The following is a 15822-nucleotide window of genomic DNA, read 5'->3' on the forward strand; positions in this document are numbered from 1 at the left end:
GGTGTAGTTTTCATAATGGGGTCACTTGTGGGGGGGGTTCACTGCTTTGGTAACACAGGGAGTTTTTAAATGCAACATGGCCCTTGAAATCCATTCTACCCAAATCCAGCCCCAAAAAGCAAAATGGCGCTCCTTCCCATTGGAGGCTTGTCTTGCGGCCACATAGCGCCTTAAGTCCACATGTGGGGTATTTCCGTATTCGGGGGAAATTTCTCTACATGTTTTGTTCTGTTTCTTCTTTTTTAACCCCTTGTGCAAATGAGAAATGTCAAGACTAGATCAATGATGTTGTGTAAAAATAAAAATTTTTACACTTAAACATTGGCCTAGCCGTGAATTTTTCATTTTCACAAGGGTTTAAAAGAAAAGAAAAACACAAAACGTGTAGAGCAGTTTGTCCCGAGTACGGAAATACCCCACATGTGGACATAAAGCGTAATGCGGCCGCAAGACGGGCCTCTAAAGGGAAGGAGCGCCATTTGGCTTTTGGATGCTGGATTTGGCTGAAATGGATTTCAAGGGCCATGTTGCATTTGCAGAGACCCTATGCTACCAGGATAGTGGTAAACCCCCACAAGTGACCCCATTCTGGAAACTACACCCCTCAAGGAATCTAACAAGGGGTGTAGTGAGCATATGGACCCCACTGGTGACGGGCACAAATAGGGAACAATGTGACGTGGTGGAAAGTCATCATCACTGGATGATGATGATAATGAGGATGAGGATGAATGGAGGAAAGAAGGATCCCCCCATTCATCCTCACTGGCCGTTTCGGTGTCGGAGGCAATAAGCGCGTATGCCTCCTCCACCGAAAACACTCTCTGGGACATTATTCGGGGATTGGTGTATGGGGGTATGTAAATGTGATGTAGTGTAGTGGTGTAGTGTAAAACTTTATTTCAAGTAGTGTAATGTGTAATGTGGGGTAGTGTAGTGTAATGTAGTGTTTTATACGTGTTTTTCACAGTAAGGGGGGGGGGGTAAACCTACGCCAAAAAAGGAGTTGCTGATTAATGCCGCACTTATGTGCGGTACTTATCAGCAGACAGTGGCGGTAGGATAGAAAAAAAAAGGGGGGGGAAGGGGGAAAAAACTCCCTACGCCAAAAAAGAGGAGTTGCTGATCAGCGGCGCACTTTAGTGCGATGCTGATCAGCACTCAGCGGCGGAAGGGCGCAAAGGAAACTACACTACACTACACTAGTCAGCCGCTAGAGGGCAGTACAAGTACCTGGACGAAGATCTCTGAAGAAAAACGACGGGAGCCAAGCAGAGCCAAGGGAAGACGACGGAGAACGACGTGGGACGCCGCGGGACCGCAGATCTTCTCTCCAGCGCCGGGATCCGGTGAGTATGGTGCTCACACACCACACACACTTTCTCTGCACCTCTTAGCTAACTAGCTGAGGGGTGCAGAGAAAAGTAATAATATTTATTTTTACTGTGATCGCCGCCATTGGCCGGCCGGGGCTGGCCGGCCAATAGCGGCGATCTGGGGGGTGGCACCATGGCCCCCTCCAGTATACACAGTAATGGTGATTGGTGCTGTCTCGGACAGCACCAATCACCATTGATTTCCGGGGCGTCACTGGCGTCGGTTAACCGACCTCAACTCTGCCAGGACGGTATCTGCGGTATTTCCCCCCCCACCCGGCGGCCGCGTGCTCTGGTGCAGGGAGAGAGAGGGGTCCCGCGTGGAGAGGTGAAGGCTGGAAAGCTGATGATCCGATTCACTCCTGATCCCAGCCAGGACTCACATATACTGCTGCATGGGAAAGTATGGAAGATCCTGCTGCGGGGGGCTGAAGAGGAAGACTGGAGATGTGACAGGCTGCACACAGACGGCAGGGCCCCCTCCAGTGAGTGCTTTGTGCTGCTGCTGCCGGGGGCTCACTTCTAGCTTCTCTGGAAGCTGCACGGTGAGCCCTGCCCCCCCCCCTCCCGCACATACAGTTGGGGTCAGGTATCGGTCGGCACCTCCATGCTCCACTGACCACCGCACTCTGTCCCGCACAGGAATTCTCGGAGCCCCGTTATGTTTTGTCAGTGCTGGAAGCTGCCATGTGTGACACTCAGTCCGGGACACAGATATATGTGCTACAGCAACACTGCGTGACAGGGACCGAGGATTCCTGTGCGGGAGAGAGAGAGCGGTGCCCGGGGGAGCAAGGAGGTGCCGACCGATACCTGACCCCTGCAGCCACTGAGTGACTGGGGATGGATGGATAGATAGAAGATAGATAGATGATATGATATAGATAGATAGAATATCTATCTCCTATCTATCTATCTATCTCCTATCTATCTATCTATCTATCTCCTATCTATCTCCTATCTATTTATCTATCTATCTATCTATCTATCTATCTATCTATCTCCTATCTATCTATCTCCTATCTATCTATCTCCTATCTATCTATCTATCTATCTATCTATCTATCTATCTATCTCCTATCTATCTATCTCCTATCTATCTATCTCCTGTCTATCTATCTATCATCTATCTCCTATCTATCTATCTATCTATCATGTATCTATATAATCTATCTATCTATCATGTATCTATATCATCTATCTATCTATCTATCTATCTATCTCCTATCTATCTATCTATCTATCTATCTATCTCCTATCTATCTATCTATCTATCTATCTATCTATCTATCTATCTCCTATCTATCTATCTATCTATCTCCTATCTATCTATCTATCTATCTATCTATCTATCTATCTCCTATCTATCTATCTCCTATCTATCTATCTATCTCCTATCTATCTATCTCCTGTCTATCTATCATCTATCTATCTATCTATCTATCTATCTATCTATCTATCTATCTATCTATCTATATCATCTATCTATCTATCTCCTCTCTCTATCTCCTATCTATCTGTCTATACATACATAGATATCTATGATATCATGTATCTATATCATGTATCTATCTATCTATCTATCTATCATGTATCTATATCATCTATCTATCTATCTCCTCTCTCTATCTCCTATCTATCTGTCTATACATACATACACGCGCGCGCACACACACACACACACACACACACACACACACATATGTGTGTGTGTATGTATAGACAGATAGGAGATAGATAGATAGATGATATAGATACATAGGAGATAGATAGATGATATACGTAGATAGGAGATAGATAGATAGGAGATAGATGATATAGATACACTCTGATGGTAATACAAACGTAAATTTATTACATATAACAATGTGCAGAAAACTTTACAAGTAATATACGATGTTTCGCCGTCTCCTACGCCATTTTCAAGTGGCACTTGAAAATGGTGTAGGAGACGCTAAAACGTTGTGTACTACTTGTGAAGTTTGCTTAGTTATATGGAATAAATCCACGTTTGTATTACCATCGGAAAATGGGGTTTTCAAAAGGGGTGTGGCTTTTAAAAGGGGCGTGTCATAATTATCGTTCAATTTATCGTAACCGCGGCTACATGTACGATAAATCGCGATATTCATTTAGGCCATTATCGCCCTGCCCTAATAATAATACAGTAATTGGGGTCAGAAGGTTCTGTCTCTGTACTGTGTAGCGGTGCTGCAGTTACAGTTCGTCACCACTACACAGTGTACAGAGTTGACTGTTTTCGGCCCTGAACACTGTGCTGAGTTTAAAGGGGCACTGTGGCCCGGGGTATTTTTAAGCTATGGCCGGGGAGGGGGTGGTTATGGACAGCGGATGTCACTTACCTCCCCCATTCCAGCGTCGGTGCCCGGATCGCGCCGCCCTGCGGCCGCTTCCTGGTGTGAGCTGCGGGATGAGACGGGACGTGGCATCTCAAGGCATCTCAGCCATTCAGCGGCCATAGCGGAGTCCCGCTTAAAGGCCGAGCTGCCTTAAGACGTCACGTCTCATGCCGCACCTCAGACCAGGAAGCAATCCGGGCACCGGCACTGGAACCGGGGAGGTAAGTGACTTCCGCCGTCAATAACCACCCCCTCCACGGCTATAGCTTAAAAATACCCCAGGGCCAGAGTACCCCTTTTAACAATACCACCACATACTGACTAATACCACCACATACGGACTAATGCCACCGCAAACGGACTAATGTCGCTGCTGCTACTCAATAAAATCCACTTTAAATAGACCAATATCCCCTTATACAGTCACCATATAGAGGTGGACACAGCTCCACACAGGCTCTGTACTCCATATACATTACAGTGCATTTACATCAGGTGACTCACAGGGGACGTCTTCTCTGATCAGAGTTTTTCCCTTTTCATTTTCTTCTCCATCTGTCCTGGGTCATTATGAGAACTTCTCCGAGCCACGATCCACAGAATCTGCCAGGCAAACATATTAGGCTGTCACCATCCTCCTCCTTTCTCTACAAACTGCACATCTGTACACCCTCAGTTAGTGGGTAGGCTGACTCTATGTGACCCCCTTATAGTATATGCCCCCGCCCTCTATGTAGCTTCCTTATAGATGGTCCCGCTTTGTGTATCCCCTATGATATATGCCCCCCCATCTATGTAGCCACCTTATAGGTGGCTCCTTATTTAGTCTTCCATATAGATGGCCCCATGTGCATCATATAGAGCCCCCTCCTCTGTGTAGTCCCCCTTATAGATGACCCCGTTATGTTGTCCCTCTTATGGATGGCTCCCCCTGTATTGCCTTCCCCCCCCCCTGTATTGTTCCCTTTATAGATGGCCTCTCTGTGTTGTCCCCTTATATATCCCCCTATGTTGTTCCCCTCTCCCCCTATAGGCCCACTCTCGCCCTATATTGTCCCCTTATAGATGGCCCCCCCTCTCCCCTCTGTGCAAAGCAGATTTTTTAAAAAACACAACTCCCGTCCAGCCTCTCTCCACCCGCAGGCTCCGTCTGGCCCCCGAATGATGCACGGCTGCCTGGGGTGTCCCGTCCTATGCCCGAGCAGCGCATCAGAGAACTTCTTGTGCGCCGGGCTGGGACTTCCGGCAGAGGGAGTGTCTCTAACGCGTGCTCCCTGTTCCGGAAGTCACGGCCACAGGCGCACAGAAAGTTCTCTGATGCGCGTGCTGCCCGGGGATAGGATGGGACACCCCAGGCAGCCGCACACAGTCTTTCTCCTGGCCCAGTGACTCCTTTTCCCTACATTAGGGGAAAGGAGTCGCCGGGTCAGGAGGAGCACAGGACCGGAGGCCCCCATATACCACATTTTTATTTGTGACTTTTTTTTTTTAACACTTTTTTTTTTTGTTACGTTTTATAGTTTGCACAGTTACACATGCAATAATGCCAAATGTTTATTTATTTTTTACTTTTATGCTTTTTGAACAAAAGGAAAAGGCGGGGATTATTAGAATTTGTTAATTTTTAACCTCTTAAGGACGGAGCCAATTTTTGTTTTTGCGTTTTTGTTTTTTCCTCCTTGTGTTTAAAAGGCCCACATGAGCCCTTATTTTTTGTATCACTAATTGTACTTTGCAATGATAGGCAGAATTTTTGCATAAAGTATACTACGAAACCAGAAAAAAATTATATGTGTGGTGAAATTGAACAAAAAAACTAATTTTTTTAATTTAGGATTTTTTTGCCCTGGGGTAAAACTGACTTGTTGTACATGTTCCTCAAGTCCTCAAGATTAAAACGATATACAACATGTATAACTTATATTTTATCTGATGGCTTGTAAAAAATTCAAACCATTGTTAACAAATATATGTTCCTTAAAATCGCTCCATTCCCAGGTATATAATGCTTTTATCCTTTGGTCTATGGGGCTGTGTCAGGTGTCATTTTTTGCGCCATGATGTGTTCTTTCTATCGGTACCTTGATTGCGCATATACGACTTTTTGATCACTTTAATTAAATTTTTTCTGGATTTAATGCGACCAAAAATGAGCAATTTAGCACTTTGGGATTTTTTTGCGCTTATGCAGTTTACCGTGCGAGATCAGGAATGTGATTAATTAATAGTTCGGTCGATTACGCATGCGGCAATACCAAACATGTTTATTTATTTACTTTTATTTAAAACCTGAGAAAAGGGGGGTGATTCAGACTTTTATTAGGGGAGGGGGCTTTTTACTAATAACACTTTTTTTTTTTTTTTTTTACACTTATACTAGAAGCCCCCCCCCCTGGGGTTAGGGTTATTCCCCCTAGGGGACTTCTAGTATATGCACACTGATCTCTCATTGAGATCTTTGCTGTATAGTTATACAGCAAAGATCAATGAGATCGGCACTCGGATGCTTTCGGCTGCTGCAGCCGAAAGCATCCGAGTGCCGAGCCGGGATCAGCGCCATTTTGGCGGAGACCCCGGCTGTCACCAGTAACGGAGATCGCTTCTCCGGACATCGTCCCGGCGGAGCGATCTCCGCCACTAGACACCAGGGAAGCTCTGCTTTCGGTAATCGGATGCAGCTGTCATCTTTGACAGCTGCATCTGATTACTGTATTAGCGGGCACGGTGATCAGACCGTGCTCGCTAATACCCGCGGGCACGGGCTACAATCGGCACCCGGGACCGAGGCGGCGACCCCGCTCTGAACACCTCTTACGGGCGCATGACGTACGTCATGCGTCCTTAAGAGGTTGAACACTTTTTTTTTTCTACAATTTTTAATTCCCCTGTACCTCCTTGTACACTACAACTCTCAGCATACCTCCTTGTGCACTACAACTCCCAGAATACCTCCTTGTGCACAAGGAAGTATGCTAAGAGTTGTAGTGCACAAGAAGATATGCTGGGAGTTGCAGTTGTGCAGTAGCAGCCTCCCGACACACTAAATAAAAAAAATATATATATATGTGTGTGTGTGTAATATATATATATATATATATATATATATATATATATATTACACACACACACATACATACACACACACCCACCCTATGGGGACCAAACTACAGAGAACCCTTTATTATAGAAACCTAGCAGCAGTGGTACGTACAGTATGGCGGCTATCTGCCGTATAGAGTGGGCTACAGTGTAGGGGCATACTGTGTGGACAATAACACCTATCTCCAAAAAAAAAGCCCTAGCCTTTTTTTTACAGAAAAAAAACTATATAAGACCTGTAGAAGAAACAAAGTTTAAAAAAAGAAAACTTGGTATAAAAATATATATTTATTAATAATTGAATAAATTGCAAAAGTTTTGTGAGGATGAGTGGTCGGCTACTGATGGTCTGCTAAACTGGGGTCTTCTCTCTGGATGAGTCTTCATGAGAGTCTCAGCAGTTTGACACCTGTGTTATAGATGGTCTCCTCTCTGGGTGAGTCTTCAGCAGCCTCAGATCTAATAGATGGTCTCCTCTCTGTTGGAGTCTTCAGGAGCCTCAGATCTAATAGATGGTCTCCTCTCTGTTGGAGTCTTCAGGAGCCTCGGATATTATAGATGGTCTTCTCTCTGTTGGAGTCTTCAGCAGCCTCAGATATTATAGATGGTCTCCTCTCTGTTGGAGTCTTCAGGAGCCTCGGATATTATAGATGGTCTCCTCTCTGGAGTCTTCAGGAGCCTCAGATATTATAGATGGTCTCCTCTCTGTTGGAGTCTTCAGGAGCCTCAGATGTTATAGAGGTTATTGGGAAACTGCAAAGAAATAAGAGAAATAAATGAGTGAGAAAATGAACATTTTGTCTTTTCACAGTTGTAGAACAGTCAGAGATGAGAGGGTTGTCACTGTCAGGCTCTTACCTCTAGATGAGTCCCAATAGATGTTGCATGTAGGCAGATCCTCAATCTGCAGCCTTCAGTCCACCTCCATGTCCTCCACCGCCGGCAGGCGAGATGTGGAAATCTTCCTCCTCTTCTTCTTTGATACATCCACCATCTCCACATCATCGGGAAATTGGCGTCCGCCAACCTCCATGGGCTCGCAGATACTCTTGTATGCCCTCTTGAGCATGCGAGCCGGTCTTGCTGGTGGGGCAGGGTAGGATGGGGCGAGGCGTGGTGGTGGGGCAGGGTAGGATGGGGCGGGGCGGGGTGGTGGGGCAGGGTAGGATGGGGCGGGGCGGGGTGGTGGGGCAGGGTTTGGTGGCTGGGCCACAGTCGAAACCTTTCTCTTCCTGATTGTCATCCTGAGAGACTCTCCAACACTCCAACTCCAACAAAAGTTAGCCTGGACTAACACTGCTGTCAGGGTGCAGCTTGGTTTTATTGCCACAATCAGGTTCTATTGTGACATCATCCTCATGTCATGATGACATCACAAGCAGTGGGTGTGGCCAGAGCACTCCGAGATGAATACTATGGGGGAGATTTATCAGACATGGTGTAAAGTGAAACTGGCTCGGTTGCCCCTAGCAACCAATCAGATTCCACCTTTCATTTTCCATAGTCTGTGAGCAATGAAACCTGTAATCTGATTGGTTGCTAGGGGCAACTGAGCCAGTTTCACTTTACACCATGTTTGATAAATCTCCCCCTATATGTACCTGCACTGAACTTCTACATTATAAGATTACAGGATTTGTTCTCTGCTCCACTTTTAGTCCCATTAGTAAATAAAAGTAATAACCAGTGTTTTCTCTGCCTGGAAGTGCAGGACGGGGTCTATAGAGGGGCTTTATTTATGGTGATAATCAGGAATACACCCCCTCCCAGGCTGACATGATGCTTTATGGTAGATGCTGAGTGTTGTACAACCTGACGGCTCCATCATGAATGAGCTCCCAATATATCTGTTAGATGGCTCCTATGTTCTGGATGGTAGATGCCGCTGTCAGGCGTCTCACAACCTCCCCATCATAATTTATATGGAAGCTATAAAATAGTGTAACTGTCATTTATAACCTATGGAGGGGGGGGCAGCTTTATGAGGACAGAAAGAGACTTTTTTGCCTCCCAAAACCAGTCAGTTTCCTATCACTTATACTATTTGCTTTCTGTACAGTTGTGTGACATGACAGTTACACCTAAACCCGTCATTACTCTGCTTCCTGCTCTGAGGCCACGTTCACACAGGGTATTTTTTCATTAAAGAGGTTATCCAGCGCTACAAAAACATGGCCACTTTCCCCCTACTGTTGTCTCCATAATGGGTGGGCTTTTGAAACTCCGTTCTATTGAGATAAATGGAGCTTAATTGCAAACCGCACCTGAACTGGAGACAACAGTTGGGGGGAAAAGTGTCCATGTTTTTGTAGCTCTGGATAACCCCCTTTTAACCAACGTCCGTTTTTGCAGTTTGCAAAAACAGCAGTAGTTTATTGCCCCTGCGGCATTACATTAGATTGCATAGAATCACAGCCATAGTGTATACACTGGGAACTGGGTGCTGGTTAAAAAAAAGGTCCACGGCATCTGCATTCCCTCGCTGGTCTGTTGATATAAAAGGGGATGTTCACCCAAAATATTTTTTTTATTTCAAATCAACTGGTGCCAGAGATAATAAGAGGTAATTTACTTCTATTAAAAAAAAAAAAAAAAAAAAAAAAAAGTCAAGTCCTCCAGTACTTACCAGCTGCTGTATTTCCTGCAGGAAGTGTTGTATTTTTTCTAGTCTGGAGGGCAGGAGAGTATTTGCTGCTGCTCTGGACAGTTCCTGTCATGGACAGAGGTGGCAGCAGAGAGCGCTTATATACCTTTATGATCTACAACTTGGTTACTGGTTAGCTGTGGTTATTTAGTCTTAACATGTCGGGTATGCCTCTAAAGTTACACGGATCTGCCGATTCAGCAGATCATTGCTCCATGTAATAAAGACAATGATTGGCTGGTCATGCCTTCCGATGCTGCCCTAAAATCATCAGCTGCCGGATGCGCATCGCTACATGTAACAGTGATGCGCGACCGACGGCTAATGAATCTGTACAGAAAATAATAAACTCTGTATGTTACCTCTCCACGCTCCTCTGTGTTCTCTTCGCTTCTCCATGCTTCCCCGCAGCCGCCGGTACAAGTTCAGAGCCAGTCTCTGAAGTGATAGGCTGCTGGCCGGAACAGTACCGCCGCAGCCGGTGATTGGCTGAGCAGCCTGAGGCTTCAGAGACCGGCTCTGAACTTGTACCGGTGGCTGGTGAGAAGCCAGGAAGATACCAGGGAGCATGAGAGGTAATGTATACAGTTTATTATTTACTATATACAGCAAGGGCTGCACGGACATTGCTAACTATACAGGGCTGGGCGGTATACCGTAAAAATACAGATACCGTCACTGGCGTCGGTTAACCGACCTCAACCTAGCCAGGACGGTATCTGCGGTAATTTTTTATTTTTATCTCCCAGAGAGCTCCTGCACACAAACTCGCGGCCCGGCGAGATCGCTGCACGTTATATGCAGGGATGCCGGAATCTGAGCGGGAGGTGGAGGAGCAGCAGGGCCCAGGTGAGAATGCCCGAGTGCACAGCCCTCTCCCCGCACCCATCCAGTCAGAGCGCCCGCCCGGCGTCCCTGCACACGCAGAACATTAACTTGCAGCGCTCGCTGGCCAGGGGAGAAGGGCACTTGGACGGGACTGGTACCGGTCCCCCAACTCCCGACCGGCGAGCGAGCGCTGCACACTTTGTCCTGTGTGTGCAGGGAAGAGGCCATGTCAGAGCTGAAGGTGGAGGAGCAGCACATGGGGGCGGCTGTCCTGTAGTTCCCTCAGTAACAGTACAGGACGTTAACATAGGAGGAATAATGGGCCTCAGCAGGCAGGAGAAGTTATTGCTGTGTGTGGTCTCCTGCCTGCTGGAGCCCATTATTCCTCCTATGTTACAGTCCTGTACTGTTACTGAGGGAACTACAGCTCCCATACCCATAGACCCCTGTCCGCCCCCCTGTATACTGTGTACCCATAGACCCCTGCCCGCCCCCACTGTGTACCCATAGACCCCTGCCCGCCCCCACTGTGTACCCATAGACCCCTGCCCGCCCCCTCTGTGTACCCATACACCCCTGCCCGCCCCCACTGTGTACCCATACACCGCTGCCCGCCCCCACATATAGTAGAGGAGAGAGAGATAGGAGATAGATATCTTCACAGCATGTCAGTGCAGCGCCATCTGCAGCCCCCTATAATGTGCCGCTCATAATGTCCCCATAACAGTGCCTTTGTACTGTCTGTCACCTATACATAACATACTATATACCCATCATATATACTGTACGTCCCTGTACTGTCACCTGTATATACTATATACCCATCATATATACTCTGGGTACCTATAGTACATAGCTATATACCTGTATATACACGTCCTGTATTGTGCACATTGCTGTATGCTATATACCTGTATATACATGTCCTGTAGTGTGCACATAGCTGTATGCTGTATACCTGTATATACACGTCCTGTAGTGTGCACATAGCTGTATGCTGTATACCTATATACAGGGCCGGCTCCAGGTTTTGGTGGGCCCTTGGGCGACAGAGCCTCAGCGGGCCCCTTTGTATAGTAAATCATGTGGCATCACTTTTAGAGGGTCTCTATCTCTGCATTCTGTGTAGGTATACAACTGTGTATTATATACTTATTATCCTCCTGTATGTGTGTGTATATATCTCCCCATTCTGTGTAGGTATACAACTGTGTATTATATACTTCTTATCCTCCTGTATGTGTGTGTATATATATCTCCATTCTGTGTAGGTATACAGCAGTGTATTATATACACACTCATACAGGAGGAGGATAATAAGTATATAATACACTGCTGTATACCTACACAGAATGGAGACATATACTGTACACACTCATACAGGGGGATAATAAGTATATAAATACAGCTGTATACCTACACAGAATTGAGAGATATATACACTCATACAGGAGGATAATAAGTATATAATACACTGCTGTATACCTACACAGAATGGAGATATACAGTATATATATATATATATATATATATATATATATATATATATATATATACACACACTCATACAGGAGGATAATAAGTATATAATACACTGCTGTATACCTACACAGAATGGAGAGATATATACACACTCATACAGGAGGGGGATAATAAGTATATGTCTCTTCATTCTGTGTAGGTATACAGCAGTGTATTATATACCTATTATCCCCCCCTGTATGAGTGTGTGTGTGTGTGTGTGTGTGTGTGTGTGTGTGTGTGTGTGTGTGTGTGTGTATATATATATATATATATATATATATATATATATATATATATATATATATATATTTATAATACACTGCTGATCACCTACACTAAATGGAGAGAAAAAAATAGCAATACAACAGTGGATTTATTGCATATTGTGACTCCCCCATGGAAAGTAAAGGGGAAAATCTGCAATAAATCCACTGCAGCAGATATGCCACAGGTGACCCTACCTTCCTACTCCCAGCACACATAGACAGATACTCATACACAACACCTGCATAGACTTACACACACAACACTAGCATACAGACTTACACACACACAACACCTGCATACAGACTTGCACACATATGCATGTATACTCAGTCACACATACACTCACCTCTGTATCTGGCAGTCCTGTTACATCTTCTCCCTCTGCCCGGGCTGCTGTGGAGGGGTCAGGAGACCCAGGAATACAGGAGGGGGCAGGGAAGCACAGCACAGGCAGCACTGTGAGGAGGCTTCTGGGCCCTGACCTGCTGTTTGGCCTCCACAGGCTGCCGTGCAGTGAGCCCCGCCCCCCTCTCCTCTGGTCCGACGCTGAGAGACTGAGGCCTGGAGGAGCCACAAAATGACTTAGGTGGCTCATCAGCGCCCCCCTCATCCCTGCGCCCGGCTCATCCCCCCCTCCCCCCACAGCCTCAGGTAATGATGTGTGCGCTCACCACCTGCACACAGTGCGATGTGTGTCAGTGTGTGAGCGCAGTGAGAGGGGAGGGAGAGGGGAAGAAATGGGTGGGCAAGTGCAGGGGGGCCCCTTGAGGCACTGTGGGCCCCGGCACTTGCCCGAGTATGCCTGGTGCTGACGCCGGCCCTGCCTGTATATACACGTCCTGAAGTGTGCACATAGCTGTATGCTTTATACCTGTATATACACGTCCTGTAGTGTGCACACAGTTTGGGTTGCTGCTCATTCAGTTACTGCACTTTTTTTTTAACTTTATTGAAACAAACTATCCCCAGTTTGGCACGGCCAAGTGGGTGTGGCTTGTAAAAGGGTGTGGCTTACAAAGGGGGCGTGTCATAGTTATCGTCCAATTATCGTTACCGCAGCTACATATGCGATAAACCGCAATATTGATTTAAGCCAATATCGCCCAGCCCTAGCCCGGGTCACCGATGACCCAGGAACCGGAAAATTGCTGTAGTTGGCTGATTTGAATAAATCAGCCAATTACAGCGATCGTCAGCACGGGGGGTGTAATCCACCCCCCGTGCCGACAAGCTACAATGGTCTGCTGTGTATTACAGCAGACATCGTTACCGGATCGCCGTGTGTTTACACACAGCGATCCGGTAAACATCGGGCGTAAGTGTACGCCCGTTTGCGTTAAGTACCACGCTGCGGGGGCGTACACTTACGCCCGATGTCGTTAAGGGGTTAAAGGGTTAATGGTTAATAATTAAAATGAATGTCATGTGTCATTAATGGGTTAAAGCAAAGGGCCGCATTAGGCTGCAGATTTGATGCAGTTCACTGAATTCCGGCCGCAGAAAACTGACATGTCAGTTTTTTCTGGCGCCGCATGGGATCCTGGCCGGAGCGCATACGATGTGTGTACGCTCGGGCCGGGATCCCATTGAAAATAAGGCTATGTTCCGCTACTTAAAACTTCGTCCGTAGTTCTGCGGCGAGAACATAGCCATAGTGTGAACATAGCCTCAAGCAGGTACAGCAAAAACCTGACATGGACCAATGTTCACCAAACTAACCCTGCTGTAAGCAACTACAGTATCTGAACATTAAAAGGAAGGAAAAGATTACATAGTTCTACTGTGCATAACAGGTTGGGACTTTTTGTGTACAGGCAAGCAGCTGAAGTCTTAAAAATATACTTTGTTTTCACCTAATTAACATTTGTACAGTTTTTGCATCTACTTACCCATCATTAGTATTTAAGTAGACCTGAGATAATGCACAATATATAAAAATCCACAATAAAAATGCCAACATTGGTGCATAGTGCAAACATAATGTGGCCAGATGTTAGCTGAGGTCAGAAAAGAAATATGAAATGCCATAGCACATGACTTTTATCAGGGCATGTTGGCAATCTTCAGCACTTTGACAGTTTAGCCACATAGCCATAGTCAGAATTGTTTTGTTTTATGGTCACAGCTTGGACAAACTAAAATATGTTAATAGAATTAAAGGACAGGAAGTCTCCCATTGTAGTTAGAATTTTATCTTCAATATTTTTGCTTCTGATAACCTTCTGAAACTGTTACACACTTGTGATCGTCATTCATAGCTACTTTTGATAAAGCTGTGTTGTAACAGGGTGTGTAAAAACAAAAGCCTCAAAAGCCATGTGCACACACACTTGTTTAGCTGTGGACTTACTCGCCGGATTTTCACAGAGAATCTGCAATTAAAATGTGTACCTATATGCTATACTTACCTACTCCCCCCCCCCCACCACCACCACCACCCCAATGCCTGAGAGGTGTAACTCTGGAGCTGGTGTAGATTTTTGCCATGATTATCGTATGCTGGCAAGTTTCTATTTTTTTTTTTTTTAAAGCAGGTTTCTCTAAATTGGGCACAAATCCCGTATTATGTGAATCTTTGGGTAAATACTCACAACGGGCAGTTTAAAAAAAAGTTGCATCTAAAAAATATTTGCCTGTCGAATACTGGTTCACAAATAGAACTTAGACAAAAAAAGAGTGAAAAATCCAATAGTTCACCTAAAATTAGGTGCAAAGTCCTTGATAAATTTCCCTCACAGTATTCGTTTAGGGTTTGCTCAAAAGTAAAATTTACTCCAGGTTTTGGTGTGAATAAATAATAAACATAAATATATAGAAGGGGGGCTCAACCTGGTCAAAAAACATGTATGCACTATTTGGGGGTGCCACTCTGTATCATCAAAAGTAAACAATAACTCAAGAGAGCAGCCAAATACACATAATAGAATGTACCCCACAATAAATAGAATTAAGCAAAAATGACAATAAAGACAATAGTTTAATATTTCAAATAGGGATGGTCCGAACTCCCCGAGGTTCGGGTTTGTATGAACCCGAACTCTCGGCATCAGATTCCCGCTGTCTGCCTGCTCCATAGAGTGGATGGATACAGCGGGAGGACCGCCTGGAAAACTGGGATACAGCCTATGGCTATGGCTGTATCCCAGTTTTCCAGGCGGTCCTCCCGCTGGATCCGCCCGCTGCACGGAGCAGGCAGACAGCGGGAATCATTACTGAGAGTTCGGGTTCGTACGAACCCGAACCGAACTCGGTTTGGACCATCCCTAATTCCAAACAATAAAACACACAACACATACAAATATCAATAAAAACACTAAAAATCCACAAAGGGAATAACATTTATGGCAGGGGCGTAACTAGAAATGGCTGGGCCCCATAGCAAACTTTCCAATGGGGTCCCCCCTCCCCCTCACACTGTGACTGGATAACACCACCACACCAGACCTGACCAATACCGCCATACTGTGGCTGTGTAACACCGCCACACTGGACCTGACCTATACCACCATACTGTGACTGGATAATACTCCCATACCAGACCTGACCAATACCGCCATACTGTGACTGGATAATACTCCCATACCAGACCTGACCAATACCGCCATACTGTGACTGGATAACACTGCCATACCAGACCTGAACAATACCGCCACACTGTGACTGGATAACACAGCCATAATACCGCCACATCATGACCCCTAACACTACAACCCTATAACAGAGT

General features: G+C 45.7%; 1 protein-coding gene and 1 long non-coding RNA gene across 2 annotated transcripts in view; one reads left to right on the forward strand and one right to left on the reverse strand.

Annotated features, from left to right (window-relative positions):
• COBL (cordon-bleu WH2 repeat protein) overlaps window positions 1-15822 on the forward strand; it is a 342443-nt gene that overhangs the window by 53110 nt on the left and 273511 nt on the right. The window lies entirely within an intron of this gene.
• Window positions 7105-8152, reverse strand: LOC138784704 (uncharacterized). Its single transcript, XR_011361911.1, has 2 exons — window positions 7694-8152; window positions 7105-7588 (listed from the first exon to the last, which is right to left on the reverse strand). It is a non-coding gene; the product is annotated as an uncharacterized lncRNA (long non-coding RNA).

Source organism: Dendropsophus ebraccatus, chromosome 2 (genome assembly GCF_027789765.1).
Source record: "Dendropsophus ebraccatus isolate aDenEbr1 chromosome 2, aDenEbr1.pat, whole genome shotgun sequence".
Taxonomy (NCBI): Eukaryota; Metazoa; Chordata; class Amphibia; order Anura; family Hylidae; genus Dendropsophus; species Dendropsophus ebraccatus.